Genomic DNA, 17,715 nt, shown 5'->3' on the forward strand with positions numbered 1-17,715 from the left:
AACAGGATAAGCCCAGAACCAGAACTACAGCAACTTCACTTAGTCACTCTTAGCACAGAGCATTTCAGTGAGAAATTCTTGGACTGAGTCCCACCCCTGTGCATGATTCAATAGCCAAGGATAAGTTTCCCCCTGAAGCTATCCCTAACTAGCCCCATCTGTGTGGTACACAGTAATGTCACAAAGACTCCCAGTGCTTGACCAGCTCAGGAGGGAGGGGCTAGCCTGCCACACCCCTGATTGGAATTCAGTAGTCAACAGTAGACTATGGAGGGCAGCAATCCCTAGCCAGCATACTGCAGAGTAATTGTAACCAATACAGCAAGCGCCTGGGACCCTCACTATCCACTTGTCTGGAAGAAACCAGAAACATGACAAGAGAAAGAAAGAAAAGGAAGTCTCCAATCTCCAACCCAAACAGTACTGGCCCAGGAGAGGTAATCACAGAGGAGATTGGGGGCTGTACACCTGCAGTATCTGAAGAAGCAACATCTGACATAAAGAAATATCTTTGTGACATTATAAAAGAACACAACACAGGAATACTAATACAAATAAAGGTAGCTATAAAAATAATAAAAGAAATGCTAAGAACCTCCAAAGAAGACTCACAAGGAAAAAAAGAGGGGCAGTGAAAAAGAAGGAAAACTTTCAGTGAAGAATATGAAAGAAATCTAGCCTACATGAAATAGATTCAAAGAGATTACTAGGAAATCAAAAACTCCATTGAAAACTGGCAAAACTGCTTGAAATAAACTAAGAATAGATTATCAAACCATGAGGATAGATTTGCAATATTTGATCATGAAAGAAAGATCTCTTAAAAATAACAAGGAGTCAGGATCTAATAATACAAAGGCTAGAAGATGACAAGAGGATCTATAACTTAAGAATAAAAAATGTGAGTGAAAATCAGGGATAAACACAAGTGAAATACAAAGGCTATTTACAGAAATAATTAAAGAATACTTCCCAAGCATAGGAAAAGGAAATGATACTCAGATATATGAGGCATACAGAACTCCAGTCAGCTATAACCAAAATAGTTCTACACCCAGACATATAATAATCAGGATCACAGAAATTCAACACACAAAAAAATGTTAAAAGCTGTCAGAGAAAAGAAACAGATCACCTATAAAGGAAAACCCATCAGAATCATGACAGATTTCTTGACACAAACCATCAAATCAAGAAAAGCTTGGAGCAAAGTATTCCAAGCCATGAAAGAAAATAACCTCCAACTCAGTTGATGTACCCTGCCAAACTGTCACTCAAAATTAATGGAGAAACATGCTGTTTCAATGACAAAGAGGAACTGGAGGAGTTTGTGACCACAAATCCAACCCTACAAAAAATACTGAAGGACATTCTAGAGAGAGAGAAAAAAGACCATGGTTTCAAGAACAGTGCCAGAGGGAGCTCACTGAAGGGGGCACACAGTGGAATGAAGGAGATAATTAGACAACCAATGCAGAAAAATAGAATGGCAGAGCTGAGGCAGAGAAGATTGGCCATAATCACTAATGTAGATGGGATCAATACACTAATAAAAAAAACACAGGCAGATTTTTTTCTAATTAGTGCTCTACATAAGAAATATAACTAACCTGAAGGAGGGTTTATGTATTGAAAGTCAAAGATTGAGAAAACAATACTCTATGTGACAGGGAACCAGAACAATGAGGGGATAGCACACCCATCAGCTGCAGATTAGTAGGAAGGACACAACACTTTTGTACAATAGAGAACTACTCAGCTATAAGGAAGGAAATCCTTAAGGCTCTTGTACATAAATGGATTCAGCTTTGGGTGAAGCTCAGCAGTAAAAAGGCTCAGAACCACTTAGGTAAATAGTGAGTTTCCTCCTTAATCAAAAACTAAAGAAGTTAATGGGATACAAAATGTACAATGTACCATGTGAATGTGAAAGGAGATTAATAGTCTAAAAATAGAAGGCAGAGGACATTATTAATCTTGTGTCATGATTTGAAACCCATACTGTTTTCATCACTCTGTTTAGTTTGGTTCTATTCTGTTCCAGTTTGTCTGCTTGTACTACATTTGGTGGCATGGACAGCTATTCCAAAGATAGCAGGATATTCTATGTAACCATTTGAAATTTCCTATTAACATAATCTGAAGTCCTGTATTGCTTTCACTGTCATCTTTTGACTGATTTTATTTGAATTATTTTTCAATCACTGTTTTTTCTTGACTGATTTTATTCAAATCTGTTATTTGATAGTATCAAGTCTGAGAGTATAGCCAACTACTCTGAAGACAATAAGACCCACTATGATACCCATTCTGGTTCGACTATTACCTGCTTTTGATGTCCTATCATGTCTCCAATGTCTTATGTTTATTGATTTTGTTCTGTATTTCTATGTTCAATTTTATTGTGCCTGATTATATGGGAAATTCTATTGAGAATAGCAAGAGTCATCATGGTAAGCACTGTAGATAACCTAGTATTTTGGTTTTGAAATCATGTGCTAGGTCCACCCTTTTGTTTTGAAAGACCCCATTTTTTTGTTCTGATTTGGTTTATTCTTTTCAAAATAAAAAAAGAAATATTAATGCTAAAAGTAGACTTCTATTAGAATCCCAATTCAATGCACATAACTCTCTGCAAACACCAAAGGATTAGGAAATTATCTCTCTCTCTCTCTCTCTCTCTCTCTCTCTCTCTCTCTCTCTCTGTTTGTGTGTATGTGCATGTGTGTATTTTATTTATTTTTTTTTCATTTTACTTTGAAAGTATACAACAGAACAAGACAGAATAAAGCCAACTAAGATCGTACAGTGAAATTGGAACAGAACTTCACAGCAGGTTACCGGGATAACAGTAATATGTATCACAGTATATTTTGTTATCTTTATAATATTTGTTCTTTGAGGGCCACAAGGTCAGTAATTTATTATTTTCACTTTTCTAATACATGCATAGGGAGTCTACACAGCTAACTGTACCCATAAACATGCTCACATCTTGCTGTCTAGGATATGACATTTTAGGGACTCATTTTGGTGGATGTCATTGCTATCATAGATACCCAAATATTTTGTTTGGAGAAATATATCTGTAATATAAGTGGTCTCAATTCACCAGTTAAAAGAAACAGACTGGCAAAATGGATCAAGAAACAACAACCAACCATACATTGTCTACAAGAAACCCATCTAACCCAAAAGAAAACTCATAGACTGAAAGGCAAAGGATGGAAAACAATACTTCAAGAAACAAGAACCCCCCCCCAAAAAAAAATTGGGGTAGGTATCCTGTATGCAGATAATGTGAAGATCAAATCAAAAAGGATTCTAAGAGATAAATAAGGTCATTACATACTGGTTAGGAGAAAACTTCAAGAGGAAAAGATAACAATTTTAATATATATGCACTAAATTACAGAGCACCCAGTTATACAAAATGAGAATTAATAGAAATGAAAAATCAAATTAGTAATAATACAACTATAACAGGAGACCTTAACACACCATTGAAATCAAGGGACAGATTAACCAGACAAAAAATCTGCAAAAAAATAACAGAAATGAGTCAAACCTGTGAACAAATGGGCTTCAGAGACATATACAGAGTGCTCCATCCAACAACATCAGAACACACATTCTTCTCATCAGCACATGGGTAATTCTCTAAAATAGGCCATATATTAGCTCACAGAACATATTTAAATAAATGCAAAAGAGTTGAAATTATACCTTGCATGTTTTCAGATCATAGCACCATGAAATCACAAATTCATGATAAAAGCTACTGCAAAAATCCTACAAACAGATGGAAACTGAATAACCCACTCTTGAGTAATCAGTGGGAAACAGGGGAAATTAAAGAAGAAATTAAACAATACCTACAAGCAAATGAAAACACAAATACAACTTACCAGAATCTGTGGCATGTAATGAAAGCTATCCTCAAAGGAAAATTTATTGCACTGAGTTACCACATTAGGAAAACAGAACAAACACAAATAAATAAACTGATGTTACACCTCAAAAATCTAGAAAAAGAAGAGGAAGCTAGCACAAAGCCAAAAGAAGGGAGGAAATTATGAAAATCAGAGCAGAAAATAATGCAATAGAGACTAAGAAATCAATCCAAAGAATCAATGAATCAAAGATTTGGTTCTTTGAAACAATAAATAAAATTGCTAAGCCCATAGCCAACCTTATTTTTAAAAGGCAAGAAAAAGCTCAAATTATGCAATAAGGAATGAAAAAGGCAAAATCACGACAGACTCGTAGAAATAAAGATCACCAACATCTATTTTGAAAACATCTACTCTCGTATGTTTGACAACACAGAAGAAATAGATTCCTAGACCAATTTGAAGTATCAAAGCTATGTCAAGAAGATGCTGAATAACTCACTTTCTATTAATCACATTGAAAATGCAATCAATTCCTTACCTAGAGAAGAGCCTAGCCCCAGAGGGATTCACTGCAGAATTCTACAAGAAGTACAAATAAGACTTAATGCCAACACTCCTCAAAATCTTCAATGAAATTGAAAGGGAAGCAATCCTTTATAAGTCATTCCGGGAAGCAAATATTACTCTAGTACCAAAACTTGAGAAAGACCCAACTAAAAAAGAAAACTATAGCCCAATCTCCCTATTGAGCATAGAGGCAAAAATCTTCAGTAAAACGTTAGCAAACAGGATGCAGCAAATCATCAAGAAGATTATACACCATGACCAAGTGGAATTCATCCCCGGCATGCAGGGGTGTTGCAACATATGTAAATCAATAATTGTAATCCACTATATCAATAAAACCAAAAGTAAGAATTGCACGATTATTTCTATAGATACAGAAAAAGCTTTTGGTAAGTTCCAATATTCATTTATGATAAGAATATTAAAGAAAACTGGAATAGATGGTCTTTACCTCAATCTGATAAAGGCCATCTATGACTAATCAACAGCCAGTATTATACTAAGAGGCAAAAAATTGAAGGCCTTTACTTTAAAGTCAGGCACAAACAAGGATTTCCCTTATTACCACTCCTATTTAATGTAGTAATGAAAATACTAGCCAAAGCAATTACACAAGTGAGAGAAATAAAAGTGGTAAAGATAGGAAAAGAAGTTAAATTGTGATTGTTTGCAGATGACATGAACCTCTACATAGAAAACACCCAAAACTCCATTGGAAGACTCTTAGATATAATCAATAATTTTAGAAATGTATCTTTTTTTTGTCTTTTTCCTTTTTTATCGGTACCAGGGATTGAACTCACGACTGCCTGCTTGCAAGGCAGGCGCTTATGCCGCTGAACTATACAAAATCAGTGCTCAAAAATCAATAGCATTCCTTTAAACAAACAACAAAAACACTGACAGAGAAAGAAGAGAAACCACATCCTTTATACTAGCAACCAAAAAATGAAATATTTAGGAATTACTCTCACAAAAGAAGTGAAGGACTTATACAGGGAAAATTATAGTACATTGAAAAAAGAAATTGAAGAGGATCTCACAAAATGGTAAGACATCACTTGTTCATGGATACGAAGAATAAATATTGTGAAAATGGCCATTCTCCTAAAACTTTTATACAGATTCAATGCAATCCCAGTAAAATACCATCAACATACTTCATAGATCTAGAGAAATCACTACTAAAATTCATCTGAAACAAGAAGAGACCTAGAATAGCAAAGGCAGTTCTAAGCAGCAAAGGCAAGGCAGGAGGCATCCCTATCTCTGACTTGAAGTTATACTACAAAGCAACTACAGTAAAATCAACATACTACTCAAATCAAACCAGAGCTGAAGATAATGGAATAGATTAGAAAATACAACCTCAACTACAAACACACTCAGCCACCTTTTCTTTGATAAAGGGCTCAAACATCTTCACTGGAAGAATGACAGTCTCTTTAATAAATAGTGTTGGGAAAACTGGCTCTCCATATGCCAGAAACTAAAACTAGACCCATACCTATCACCATGTACTAAATTAAAATCTAAATGGAGCAAAGATCTGAATATTAAAGCAGAAACACTAAATCTATTGGAAGACAAATTGGGTAAAAACCTTGAACCCATAAGTGTAGGTAGAAAATTCATGAACAGGATTCAAACTGCATTGGAAATACTTCCCAAAATCAATAACTAGGATCACCTCCTATTAAAAAGTTTCTGCATGTCAAAAGAAATCTCCAGCATAGTGAAAATAAAGCCCACAAACTGGGAAAAATCTTAGTGAACTGTCCCTCGACAAAGGACTTCTATCTAAAAATATAAAGAATTAAAGACCACCAAAATTCAAAGATCCAATCCAAAAACGGGCATTGGAGATGAATACACACTTCGCAGATGAATAAATACAAATAACAAATAAATACCTGTAAAATTGTTCAACATCATTACTCATTTAGAGAAATGCAAAGTAAAACCACACTGAGATTCCATCTCACTCCTCAAACTATGGACAGGATCAAGAAAGCCACGGACAACAAATGCTGGAGAGGATGTGGGGGAAAAGGAACTCTCCTGGATTTTTGGTGGGAGTGTAGACTGGTGCAACCATTGTGGAGGTCGGTCTGCAGATTTCTCAAAAGGTTGGGATTGGAAGTCACATTTGTTTCAGCTATTCCACTTCTAGGCATATTCCCAGAAGAAATGAAAGCATCATACCACAGTGATATATGCACACCCACGTTTATAGCAGCACAGTTTGTAACAGCCAGATCTTGGAAACAGCCTAAGTGTCCATAAACTGAGGAATGGATAAAAAAGATGTGGTATTTTTATACAATGGAGTACTCCTCAGCTATGAAGAAAGATCACATTTGAGATATTTATATATAAATGGGTGCCTCTTGAGACCATACTCACAAGTGAAATAAATCAAACTCACATGTGTAAATACTGAATAGCTTGCCTAGTGTAATAAATGGTAAGAATACATATAAATATGTGGTAAACATGATTCCCCATTGTATTGCTTTGAAGCCTTATAATGTTTTCATTCAGTAATTGTAATGGTTTTATTCTGGGTTGTTTGATTTTTTGTCTGTAATGATATGAAAAACTATTTTGAAGAAAACAAGACATCATTATAGCTAGTGCTGATTTAATATCATCTTGTTTTGAAGTCCCATCGTGATTTTGTTCTTCTGTCTCCATGGGTCTTATCATATTGTATCATATTGGATTTTATTATATGTGACAGTACAAACAGATTTTTTTATAGACAAGGAGATAATATAGAAAGCATTGTTAATTTTCTGTTAGTTGCTTCTAAATAACCTGTAGTACTTTCATTCTCTTGAGTGTTTTTACAATGCCTTGATATGTTTGATGCTGTAGTATACAAAGTTATACTCAAATATTTCAAGGAAAGAGAAACTATGGTAACTAATGTTATGTCAGATTATCTTGTGGTAAAACACTATGTTGCTTAAATTGTTCTGTTCTGACCTGTGCTGTTGTGTTATGTCCTCTTTTATCTCAATCTCCTTTTATTTATTTATTTGTTTGTTTGTTTTAATTAAGGGAAAAATAAATAAAAAATAGCAGAGTATATTATAGTAGCCATTTTGAGTCTCTATTAACTTGATTTGAAGCCCTGTATTGCTCTCACCATATTGTGATTTTACTCTATTCCATTTTGCTTGATAACATCAAGTTTGAGGGTATAGGCAACTACTTTGAAGACAATAAGATTCACTATGATGCACATTCTGCTTTGAGTATTATCTTATTTTGAAGTCCTGTGAGTTCTCCAATGTTTTGGTTTTATTGGTTTTGTTTTGTTCAATTTCATTATAACTGATGTTACAGGCAATTCTTTTTATGATAGCAAGAAGCATCATGGGAACCATAGTTGATCACCTTGTATTCTGCTTTGACATCATGTACTATGTCCCTCCTTTTGATTTGACTGGATCTGTTTTGTTTTGTCACATTTGGTTTTATTCTCTTCAAGAAAGTAATAAGAACTGTGGGAGTAGTAAAATCCAAAATGTGTAATTGTTATTGTAAAAAAAAAAAAAGAGAGAGGAAAAGAAAGTGCGCTAGAGGATATAACTGCATGTATGTTTAAATGTGTAAGATAGATAACCATAGTACTAAGTTTTTGTTGGATCACTGAACAGAACTGTTTGCAGTCCCACTGCTTGAATGTCCACTTTGTATGCTTTAATTGTTTAACTTGAACAACTATTTCTAAGATGACAATACGTAATCCTTAACTAGTGATTTTTTAATGTTTAATTGAAATTCTGTGTTACTTGTACCCTTTTCCTGTTTTGTTTTTTTTTCTCTTAAAATAAAATTTTAAAAACCTAAAGGCCTTTATCTTAAAATCAGGCACAAGACAAAGATGTCCCTTATCACAGCTCCTATTCAATATGGAGCTACTATGGAAATACTAGCCAGAGTAACTTGACGAGAGAGAGAAATAAAAGAGGTCAAGATAGAAAAAGAGGAAGTTAAATTATTATTATTTGCAGATGACATTATATTCTACATAGAAGACCCCCAAACATCCATTGAAAGACTCCTAGATATAATAAATAAATTCAGCAATGTAACTGCATACATAATTAATTCTCAAAAATCAATAGCATTTCCATACATTAACAACAAAATTGCAGAGAAAGAAATGTGTAGCCATACCCTTCACACTAGCATCTAAAAAATGAAATACTTAGGAATTAATCTCACAAATGAAGTAAAAGTTCTGCACAGGGAAAACTTTAATATCTGAAAAAAGAAAACAAAGATGATCTCAGAAAATGGAAAGACATCCCTTGTTCATGGATAGGGAGAATAAATATGGTGAAAATGGCCATTCTTCCAAAATTGTTATACAGTTTCAATGCAATCCCAATAAAAATACCACCAGCATATCTCATAGACCTTAAGAAATCAATCCTAAAATTAATCTGGAACCAGAAGACACCTAGAATAATAGAGGCAATTCTAAGCAGCAAAGGTAAGGCAGGAGGCATCACAATTCCTGACTTGAAATTATACTACAAAGCTACTGTAATAAAATCAACACCTTACGGAAAAAAAAAAAAAAAACATCTGAAGATTAATGGAATAGACTAGAATATTCAGCCACAACTGTGAACACACTCAACCACATTATCTTTGATAAAAGAGCCAAACATGTTCACTGAAAGAACGACAGTCTCCTTAATAAATGGTGTTGAAAAATTGGCTCTCCATATGCCGAAAACTAAAAGAAGATCCATGCCTATCACCATATAGTAAACTAAAATCTAAATGGATCAAATATCTGAATATTAAAACAGAAACCATTAATTTGTTGGAATACAAAATAGGTAAAAATCTTGAAGACATACGGGTAAGTAGAAAATTCACGAATAAGAATCAAACTGCATAGGAATTACTTCCCTGAATCAATAACTGGGATCACCTGTTATTAAAAAGTTTCTGCACATCAAAAGAAATCTCCAGTATAGTGAAAAGAAAACACATACACTGGAAAAAAATCTTAGTGAACTGTCCCTCAGACAAAGGACTTCTGTCTAAAACCTATAAAGTGTTGGGAGCCGCAGCCCCGAGCCCGGTCGCCTCACTTGGCGGACGTGAGGCCTGTAGTAAAGAGTGAGGCCTGAGGTAGATTACCCCTCCCATCGAATATGTTAGTTTCCTGCTTACCGCGTAAACAACCCGCTCAACAATATAGTCTGCCTGGCAACTGATGATGTTAGCCAATCAGCTTGCCTTGCTTACTTTAACATGATTGGACACTGTACCCATATATATACCGGTGCCACCCCTGGGCGGAAGAAGAAGCCAGATAGAAGCCCGGAAGTAGAAGCCCAAAAGGAGCCGCGGAGAGCGGACCGGTAGAGGCTTTGGGGCAGGCTGAAGCACAAAAGGAGCCGCGGGGAGCGGACCAAAGGAGGCTTCAGCTGGGAGAACCCAGGGCAGGCTGTACGGAGAAGGAAAATAAAAAGAAAAGGTTGTCCACTACCAGACTGTGTCGTGTGTCCTTCCTGCCGGCCGGGAGCGGACATCGACATTTGGAGGCCCGCCCGGGGACTGATCACCCCCGCGACGTGGAAGTGGACAACGCTCCAGTACAGAGCTGCGAGACAGGTGAGTTGGGGATAAGCCTGGGCTCTGGGTGGCGCGCACCTACAGGGCTTTTAGACTCCCCTCAGGCTCACGCGTAAGTGGCGGATTCCTTGGGCCTCACGCGGTGAGTAACATATTAAAAAATGGGAAACATGCTAGGTAGCGGCACTAAGAGCGAGGGTGGTTGTGGAGAAAGCTCTCAAGAGCTTACAAAAGTATGCAGGGTATCTGAGCAGGCCCAGTCAGGGAGCTCCCGAGAGGTGTCTGTCAAGGGGAACAAGGATGCTAAGGAGGAGGACGGGGCTCTAGCCTCGGAGTCGTCTGACTCCGAGGACGAGGGAAAGTTAAATGGCAGGGAGGCCAAAGAGACCAGCTGTCAGGAGCCTAAGTCGCTCAATAAGGAGTCGCAGGGTTCTTTTCCAGCATCACGCCGCGAATTGCGCTCTGCTCAACCTGGTCTGCGGAGGAGTAGAGAGCTCCTGAGTGCGCCCCGGCGCGAGAGGGAGGCGATCCCTCGCCACGAGGCGGCCGTCTGGGAGCTCCCTCCCCTTTCGCCAGAACAGGAAGTGATGCACGGGCCCCCATTTTCCGCCCAATCACGGCCGCCGTCTTATGCTCCGCCGCCGGCGGGTCGGTATTTTTACAGGCGGCTTTGGCAGGGGGGACGCTTGTCTCATGAGGTACATCCACCTGGGATAGATAGTGGCCCCTACGAGATATTTCCTGTACAAGTAGCTATGGGCCAGGGACACAATGTATGGGAGCCTTTTGAGATAAAGCAGATTAGAGAACTTAAAAATGCAGTTACAACCTTTGGGCCGACTGCGCCTTACACCATTGCCATGCTGGAGAATCTGTCTTCTGGGCCCCTCACCCCCGCGGACTGGATTCAGCTGGCAAAGGCCTGTCTGCCCTCGGGCAGTTACCTGGATTGGCGAGCCTGGTATGCAGAGTTCTCTGCCGAGCAGGCTGAGAAAAACGCCAATCGAGGAAACCGGGGGTGGAACAAGGAAATGCTTATGGGAGAAGGTCGGCACGCTGATGACCAGACCCAGTTCCCCGGCGCTGTCTATGAACAAATCAATGCCATAGGGCTCCGCGCCTGGAAGCAGATAAGTGGTGCCGGAACAGCCTCCTTGTGTCTTTCAAAAATAATTCAGGGTACCACAGAGCCATTTGTTGACTTTGTGGCCCGAATGCAAGATGCTGCCGATAAGATATTTTCTGATCCGGGAGTGGCTCGACCGCTGGTAAGGCAGCTGATTTTCGAACAGTGTACAAAGGAGTGCAAGGCGGCGATAGCTCCTCATAAGAACAAGGACCTCAATGCCTGGATTAGGATATGCAGAGAGATAGGGGGGCCGCTCTCCAACTCGGGAGTGGCTGCTCTCCTGGCCGCGGCTGTACAGCAGAGGGGACCTCGCGGGTTAGAAGGGGAATGTAAGGCTAAAGGGTGTTTTGCCTGCGGGGAGCCAGGACACATTAAACGTCACTGCCCAAACAATGCAGATGCTAGGCCTCGCCCTAGGAATGAAGAACCATATGTTTGTGGGCGATGCAAGAAGGGATCACACAAAGCTGAGGAGTGTAGGTCGGTCTTTGATGCTCAGGGCAACCGTATTTGTGGACAAGATGCTAGAGAGCCAAAAAACGGCCAGAGGGGGCCCCCTTCACAGACGGGCCCCCGCCCCAGAGACAGGACAGCTCAGGATGGCAGCCTTCAACAAGGGCCACCCCTGGGTCAGCAGGTGTGGACCTCAGTGTCGCCTCCAGACTTATATGGGTGTTCATCTTGTCATTTGTCACTCAGCACCCTATAATTTTTCCAAAGGTTACTGCCTCTGAGCCATTAGTCCCAGCAACTACAATATACACAGATGGCTCCAAGACGGGGATAGGCGCCTATGTGATCCTAGGCAAGCCCCCGGTTACCATACAATTTGAACCAGATCAGCCTCAGGTGGTGGAACTGCAGATCGTTAAAATGATTCTTGAACGGTTCTCAGAGGCCATTAACATTGTCTCCGATTCTAGGTATGTGGTCAATGCTATGCAAGTGCTTGAGACTGCCAGTTTAATTAGATCCACTTCCACAGTGGCTGGACTGTTCCTGTCTATCCAGACATTGCTTCAGAACAGACACCATAAGGTCTTCACCACCCACATAAGAGCACATACATCCCTGCCAGGGCCTATGGCACAGGGGAATGCGGCTGCTGACACTGCCACTCGCCCGTTATGGATTTTTACCTTACTAACACCAATCGAGCGAGCCCGTGCCTTCCATGATAAATTTCATGTTAATGCCAGGAAACTAGCAAACCATTTCCATGTTTCTAGAGCAGATGCACGAGATATCGTGCGACTATGTGACTCCTGTGCCACATACAAACCTGCCATACCGATGGGAGTAAACCCTCGAGGTTTGATCCCTGGTGATGTTTGGCAGATGGACATCACACATATACAGGAGTTTGGGACTCTTAAATATGTTCATGTTTCCACAGACACCTGTTCTCGCGTCATATTTGCAACAGCAGAAACAGGTGAAAAAGTGTCTAATGTGATCAATCATTGCCTGGCGGCTTGGGCCGCATGGGGCAAACCAAAAATATTAAAAACTGATAATGGACCAGCCTATATAGGCAAAGCTTTCAATGAGTTCTGCAAAATGATGGAGGTTCAATTAAAACATGGTATCCCATACAATCCCCAAGGTCAAGGAATCATTGAGAGGGCTCATAGAAGCCTCAAAAAAATTTTACAAAAACAAAAAGGGGGAGTAGGCCAAGGCCTGGCCCCAAAGGCACGATTATCCATGGCACTATTCACACACAATTTTTTAAATTTAAATAATGATAATCGCTCCCCAGCTGTGGAGCACTGCAACCCTTCCCCCAACCATAAAGGGTGGGTGAAGTGGAAAGATGTCCTGACAGGACAATGGATGGGCCCGGATCCGGTAATCAGCTGGAACCGAGGCGCGGTTTGTGTTTTCCCACAGGAACCGGGACGAGAACCACTGTGGATACCGGAGAGACTGACACGGGCAACAAAGCCCTCGACTGAAGATCAGACCTGCCCTACTGGAGATCCATCACAGACCAACCAACAAGATGAATAGAAATAGCGGTAGCCCGAAATGGACAAGAAGATCCTCAGGCATATGCATGGCTCGCTCGCCTAGCCTACGACCGAGTCTAGGGACGGTGAGCTTCCCACACTCCTCCTCTAAAAAATTATGATATAGCAGGGTAGATGAGTCAATGACGGGTAAGAGCGTGCCTCCCCAGCATGACTCGACCTAAGCCAGGCCCTACCCCATCCTGCACGTAAGCCGCTGGACTGTTAGATGCTGCCCAGGTCTAAATTTCTCTCCGAGGGGATTTCTTTACGGAGAGGAAATGAGTGCAAGCTTGTGTGCATCCAGGTTCCGTCCAGTTTGTGCCTGGCCCTAGAAAAAGGACGAGGGCCTCAGGGCCTTGGCAGACCATGGGACGGCCGACCAGGGTCTAAGCCAAGGACCTACGGTGGGCCTACGCATAGGGCATAAGCCTCTGCACCCAGTCCAGGAAGGGCTACGATGCGCACATTCATAAAAAATAAAAAAGGGGGAGATGTTGGGAGCCGCAGCCCCGAGCCCGGTCGCCTCACTTGGCGGACGTGAGGCCTGTAGTAAAGAGTGAGGCCTGAGGTAGATTACCCCTCCCATCGAATATGTTAGTTTCCTGCTTACCGCGTAAACAACCCGCTCAACAATATAGTCTGCCTGGCAACTGATGATGTTAGCCAATCAGCTTGCCTTGCTTACTTTAACATGATTGGACACTGTACCCATATATATACCGGTGCCACCCCTGGGCGGAAGAAGAAGCCAGATAGAAGCCCGGAAGTAGAAGCCCAAAAGGAGCCGCGGAGAGCGGACCGGTAGAGGCTTTGGGGCAGGCTGAAGCACAAAAGGAGCCGCGGGGAGCGGACCAAAGGAGGCTTCAGCTGGGAGAACCCAGGGCAGGCTGTACGGAGAAGGAAAATAAAAAGAAAAGGTTGTCCACTACCAGACTGTGTCGTGTGTCCTTCCTGCCGGCCGGGAGCGGACATCGACAATAAAGAATTTTAAAAAGTCAGATCCCTGAAACTCAAGGGCCGAATCCAAAAATGGGCATCTGAGATGAATACACACCTCACAGACAAAGAAATACAAATGACAAATAATTACATGAAAAAATGTTCATCATTGTTAGTAAATTAAAACCACACTTAGATTCCATCTAACTCCTGAAAGAATGGCCAGGTTCAAGAAAGCTACCAACAAGAAATGCTGGAGAGGATGTGGGTAAAAAGGAACTCTCCTGCATTGTTGGTGGGAGTGTAGACTGGTGCAACCACCATGGAGGTCAGTTTGGAGATTTCTCAAAAAGCTGGGATTGGAGGACCCATTCAACCTCGCTATTCCACTTCTGTGCACATTCCCAGAAGAACTAACAAAATCATACTATTGTGATACATGTGCACCCACGTTTATAGCCCACAATTTGTAATAGCCAGATCTTGAAAACAGCCTAAGTGTCCATCAACTGTGGAATGGATAAAAAGTTGTGGTATTTTTATACAATGGAGTACTTGTCAGCCCTACAGAATGACCATATTGAGATATTTACTAATAAATGGGCACAACTTCAGACCATACTCATCAGTGAAATAAATCAAACCCACATGTATAAGGACCGTATAGTCTCCCTAGTTTAAGAAATAGTAAGAGTACATAAGAGTTGCTGGTAATCAAAATTCCCCCTTACATTGTTTTGAAGTCTTATAATGATCTCAGTTGCAATGGTTTTTTCCTGTATTTTTTTAAATTTCATTATCTGTGATGGTATCAACAGCTAATTTGAGGAAAAAAGTCACTATTATAACCAGTGCTGATTTAATATCATCTTACTCTGACGTCCTATCATGCTCTTGGTCTTCTGTTTCCATTGGCTCTATCATGCTGTACCTTTTTGGATTGTATTATGTGTGAAATTATAAATAAATTTTCTACAGAAAGTGAGGTAATATAGTAGCCATTGTTTGTTTTCTGTTATTTGGTTCTGAATGCCCTGTAATAATCTCATTCTCTTGAAAGATTTATACAATTTGTTATGCTTGATATTATTGTTATGAAGTTATACTCAACTATTTCAAAAAAGAGACATTTTAGTAGTTATGGTTAATTACCTGTTTTCTTCTGGTGAAATACTGTGTTGCTTACATTGTTCTGTTCTGATCTTCTCTGTTATGTTCCGGTTTGTGTTAATCTCTTTAAAATAAAAAAAAAAATCTAATCAAAGCCTCCCCATTCCGGCTTCACTTGGAGACCTGCTGAGGTCCCGATAGGTGGGCTGGCCCACACTACCAGCCCAGCCCAGCCTGTTTAGCTGCCGCGCCTGGCCATAGGTCTGCAGAGGAGGAGCTGGGCAGTTCTGGGGTGCCCTCACTGGCCTCTCTGCATGTCTGGAGGACTCTGGATATCTCCGCCCAGACTGCTGGACTTCCACCAGGCTTCCAGGTGCAGTGAAGGGGAGAGGTGGGTTTGAGGCTTCCACATCAGCCTCCCCATTCCGGTTACACTTGGAGAATTGCTGAGCTACCGACGGGTGGGCGGGCCCACACTATCAGCCTAGCCCAGCCTGTTTAGCTGTGGCGCCTCGCCATTGGTCTGCAGAGGAGGAGCTGGGCAGATTTGGGGTGCCTGCATCGGCCTCTCCATGTGTCTGGAGGACTGTGGATATCGCTGCAACCAGGGAGGGTCCACAGGTTCCTGAAGCACTGCGGCCTGTGGTGAGTACCCTAACCCAGCTGCGATTGAAGAACTGTGGGGCTTCCAAGGGGCAGGTGGGCGCACAGTGTCCCTGAGGCCCAGCTTGTCCGGAACTGCGGAGTTCTGAGCAGGCAGAGGAGGGCCACTGGTTCTGTAGGCCCAATGGCTTGGGGTAGCGCGGTGCCAGAGTCTCAGTAGCTCCAAACATAGAAGGGGATTTTCAACAGATCCTGAGGAAGCTTTCAAATAACACTTGAAACACAGAAATATAGGAAAATGACAAAACAAAAGACCAAATTACAACCTCAAACCTCCAGCCCATCTCAAGAAACCCTAGGAGCGATGTATATAGAAGAAAATATGTCCCATCCACCTCATATATCAGACACAATAGCCACTGAAATTGACAAGCAACTCCAGGAAGCTTTAAAGAAATTCAAACTCGAAATAATCTCCCAGATAAAAGAAGAAATGATAAAAGAAATGAAAGAGATTCTAAATATATCTAAAGAAAACACAGATAAAAAATTGGAGGAACTAAACAAAAAGATAGAACCCCTAGACGAGCAATATAAGAAACAAACAGAATACATAATGCAGATGCACAGAGATATACAGGAAATAAAAAACTCCACTGAAAGTTGTAAAAACCGCCTTAATGAAAGTGAAAATAGAATTTCAGACCTTGAAGACAGGATTGCAGCTAGTGAACAGGAAAGGAAAGATCTTTTGAAAATAACAAGGAATCAGGAAACAACAATTCAACAACTGCAAGACGATGCAAAGAAGAATAACATAAGAATGATAGGGATTAATGAAAGAGAGGGAGACAACATGAAGCATGTCAGGAGGATATTTAGAGAAGTAATAGCTGAAAATTTCCCAAGCATGAGATCAGAAACTGACATCAAGATCAGTGAAGCATATAGAACTCCAAACAGTCATAACCAAAATAAAACTACACCCAGACATATAATAATCACCATCCCAGAAATCCAACACAAGAATAGATTATTAAAAGCTGTCAGAGAGAAAAGACAGATCACTTATAAAGGAAAACCTATCAGAATCACAGCAGACTTCTCAGCACAAACGATAAAGTCAAGAAGAGCATGGAGTGAAGTATTCCAGATCCTAAAGCAAAATGATTTCCAACCAAGACTGATATATCCTGCAAAACTATCATTCAAAATAGATGGTGCAATACAATACTTGCATGACAAAGAACAGCTGAAGAACTTCATGAACACCAAACCAACCCTGCAAAAAATATTGAAAGACAGTTTAGATACACAAAGGAAAAAAGCACTAAGCAAAGCAAATAATTAAACAGAACAGAAAGATAAAGATGCAACAGCAGAGAGATAACATTCCTACAATTAACCAGCATTTAACAGTAATAACCATTAATGTAAATGGTCTCAATGCACCAATCAAAAGAAACAGACTAGCAGAATGGATCAAGAAACAAAATCCAACCATATGCTGTTTACAGGAAACCCATCTAACCCAGAAGGATACTCACAGACTGAAAGTCAAAGGATGGAAAACAATTCTTCATGCAGCAGGAATCCAAAAAAAGGCAGGAGTAGCCATTCTGTTTGCAGACAACGTGAACTTTAAACCAACAATGACCATAAAGGACAAAGAAGGTCACTACATACTCTTTAGGGGAAAACTCCAAGAGGCAGAGATAACTATCTTAAATATATACGCACCAAACTCCAGAGCACCCAGTTATATAAAACAATTATTAACAGAAATGAAAACTCAAATTATCAGTAACACAATTGTAACAGGAGACCTTAATACACCACTGACACC

The 17,715-nt window shown here is 40.4% G+C and overlaps 1 protein-coding gene and 1 long non-coding RNA gene across 2 annotated transcripts in view; both read left to right on the forward strand.

Moving 5' to 3' along the window:
* The window catches only part of LOC100733491 (T-cell surface glycoprotein CD1b3-like), a 351,357-nt gene that overhangs the window by 268,595 nt on the left and 65,047 nt on the right, over positions 1-17,715 (forward strand). The window lies entirely within an intron of this gene.
* LOC134476949 (uncharacterized) lies at positions 9,550-14,148 on the forward strand. The gene is made up of 2 exons (XR_010048795.1): positions 9,550-10,112; positions 13,096-14,148. It is a non-coding gene; the product is annotated as an uncharacterized LOC134476949 (long non-coding RNA).

This window comes from Cavia porcellus, unplaced genomic scaffold, assembly GCF_034190915.1.
Source record: "Cavia porcellus strain 051 isolate PalLab524CR breed Dunkin Hartley unplaced genomic scaffold, mCavPor4.1 scaffold_7, whole genome shotgun sequence".
NCBI classification, from domain to species: Eukaryota; Metazoa; Chordata; class Mammalia; order Rodentia; family Caviidae; genus Cavia; species Cavia porcellus.